General features: G+C 40.9%; 1 non-coding gene across 1 annotated transcript; it reads right to left on the bottom strand.

Moving 5' to 3' along the window:
* Nucleotides 1-467: 467 nt before the first annotated feature.
* Nucleotides 468-574, bottom strand: LOC127109895 (small nucleolar RNA R71). The gene has a single exon (XR_007797141.1). It is a non-coding gene; the product is annotated as a small nucleolar RNA R71 (small nucleolar RNA).
* Nucleotides 575-3075: the final 2501 nt, after the last annotated feature.

The raw sequence follows: 3075 nt of genomic DNA, 5'->3' as shown, positions 1-3075 counted from the left end.
ACGCCGAATACAAGAATATCAACAAAAATACGATATTCCCGATATCTTCTCTCCTACTAAACCAGAAGAGAAACCAACCATGGCTAAAGAAGGACCACAAAATCGTCCTCTTAAATTCTACGCTAGCCCATCCCAACAAGAACCTTACAACAGCATTGTTGCCCCCGCTATCAACCAAAACGATTTTGAGCTGAAACCCTCACTATTTTCAGCCGTCCAACAACATCAATTTGCTGGAAATCCTACGGACGATCCTAATAAACACCTGACCAAGTTTGTGCAGTACGCAGACACTGTAAAGGCAAATGGTGTATCTCAAGATGCGATAAGACTACGCCTCTTTCCTTTCTCACTAAGAGACAGAGCTTGGGCTTGGTTGAAATCCTTACCCTCCAACTTTGTTACAACATAGGAAGAATTGAAGAACGTTTTCTTATCCCGATATTTTCCGCCGAGCAAAAACTGTTATGCTGAGAGCTCAAAACAATGGATTCAAGCAAAAAGATGTAGAATCTCTCTACGAAGCGTGGGAGAGATACAAGGATATGATGAGGATATGTCCACATCACGGTCTCAAAGACTGGGTGATCATTCACACATTTTATAATGGGCTTCTGTATAACATAAGACTTATAGTAGACGCTTCCGCAGGCGGTGCACTTATGGACAAGCCATACAACGAAGCCTATCAAATCATTCAAAACATGGCCCAAAACCATTGCCAATGGGGAGGTGACAAAACTCCAGTAGAAAAGTCCCAAACAAAGGGTGGAATGTACGAAATCAGTAGCCTTGACCATGTTCATGCCAAGGTAGATGCCCTTGTTCAAAAATTAGACAACTTGGCCATACCACCCACAGCCACCGTGGCTGCTGTAACTCCAAACTGTGAGTTATGTGGAAACCCTGGACACACTGCACAAGAATGTCAGATATTAGCAGGAGTCCCAACCGATCAAGTGAATTACACACAAGGAAATCCCTATTTGAATACCTATAACCCAGGTTGGAAAAACCATCCTAATTTTTTGTATAAGAATAACAACGCCTTGTATGCACCTGGCCAAGTACCAGCTGTTCCGCCTGGATATCAAAAGTCAACTAATAATGCTCCTAACATGCCTAGGAATTCAAATCTCGAACTAATGATGGAAAGCTTCATAGCTACCCAAGCTCAAACAAACAAAGACTTCTTGAACCAAAGCATACATACTAGCGAGCAACTTAAACAACTAGTGAGCAAAGTAGACGCCTTAGCCACCCACAATAAAATGCTTGAAACACAGATTTCACAAGTGGCTCAACATCAAGCATCTATAGCCGCTCCAGCTGGAACATTTCCTGGACAGCCGCAACCTAATCCAAAAGGACATGCAAATGCCGTTATACTGAGGAGTGGAAAAGACATAGACGGACCCGTAGATCCAAGACTCCAAAACCCTGCCATGTACCAAAAACCAGACAAAACCTTAACTGAGCAGGTGAATAAACCAAAGGAAATAGAATATAATACCCGAGAGGCTAAAGAGAAAGAAAAACCTTATGTACCTCTGCCTCCTTATAAACCACCCATTTCGTATCCTCAGAGACTTGCAAGTTCCAAATTCGCAAGTCAATTTAGGAAATTTATTGAACTTCTGAAGCAACTAAACATTACGATACCCTTTACAGAAGTCATCGTACAAATGCCCTCCTATGCCAAATTTCTTAAGGAAATCCTATCCAATAAGAAAAAATATTAAGGATAACGAAACAGTTACGCTTACTGCCGAGTGTAGCGCAATAATCCAAAATAACATGCCTCCCAAACTAAAAGACCCAGGTAGTTTTTCCATACCCTGTGTCATTGGAAAATTCGTTATAGACAAAGCTCTATGCGATCTAGGAGCCAACATTAGTGTAATACCCTTAACCATCTGTAAAAGGCTCAGTATGGGAGAATTAAGACCAACCAAGATGTTTGTTCAATTAGTTGACCGCTCAATCAAATATCCTGTCGGTATACTAGAGAATGTCCCCATACGTGTAGGACAATTATATATTCCTACAGACTTCATAATCATGGACATCAAAGAAGATGCCAGTACACCTATCTTACTAGGAAGGCCATTCTTGGCTACCTCCGGAGCTATAATAGACATAAAGAGAGGTAAGCTAACATTCGAAGTTGGAGAGGAAAAGGTTGAATTCATCTTGACCCAATTCTTACAAGCGCCAGCTATAGACGATACTTGTTATCTACATGATGTCATAGACGAGTGCGTAAGAGAGATGGAGATGCAAGAAACCACATACTCTAATATAATGAAAATCCAAATCCCTCCAATCTTTGAAGACGATAATTGGCATGAACCATACCAAAATGAAATTCTAAGCGAATGCTTAGCACTTACACCCAACCACATGTCGTGCCCAAAGAAACCTGACTTGGAATTAAAAGCACTACCAAAGAACCTAAGATACGAATTCCTAGACACTGAACTGAAAAGACCAGTAATAGTCAATGCTGACTTGGGGCAGATGGAAACTGAGAAATTACTAGATGTCCTAAGAAAATATCCAACTGCTTTAGGATACAACATCGCCGATCTAAAAGAAATAAGTCCTTATATCTGTATGCATCGCATTATGCTGGAGGAAGATTGTAAAACCTCTAGAGAACACCAGAGAAGGATCAACCCAATCCTAAGTACGGTAGTCAAGGATGAAGTAAAGAAGCTACTAGATGCTGCAATCATATACTCGATCTTCGATAGTCAATGGGTTAGCCCCGTTCATGTAGTACCTAAGAAAGGGGGTGTTACAGTTGTTAAGAAGGAGAAAGGTGAATCTATAGCACAAAGAGTTGTGATCGGAAGTAGAATGTGCATCGATTATAGAAAACTAAACAAAGCCACTTAGAAAGATCATCTACCTCTACCCTTCATTGACCAAATGCTTGAACGATTGGCTAAGCATTCTCACTTCTGCTATCTAGACGGTTATTAAGGATTCTTTCAAATCCTAATCCATCCTGATGACCAAGAAAAGACTACCTTCACATGCCCTTATGGTACATTCGCTTACCGACGAATG

This window comes from Lathyrus oleraceus, chromosome 7 (assembly GCF_024323335.1).
Source record: "Lathyrus oleraceus cultivar Zhongwan6 chromosome 7, CAAS_Psat_ZW6_1.0, whole genome shotgun sequence".
NCBI classification, from domain to species: domain Eukaryota; kingdom Viridiplantae; phylum Streptophyta; class Magnoliopsida; order Fabales; family Fabaceae; genus Lathyrus; species Lathyrus oleraceus.
Note: the sequence above shows the minus strand (reverse complement) of the source record. Positions and strands in the feature narration are given on the sequence as shown.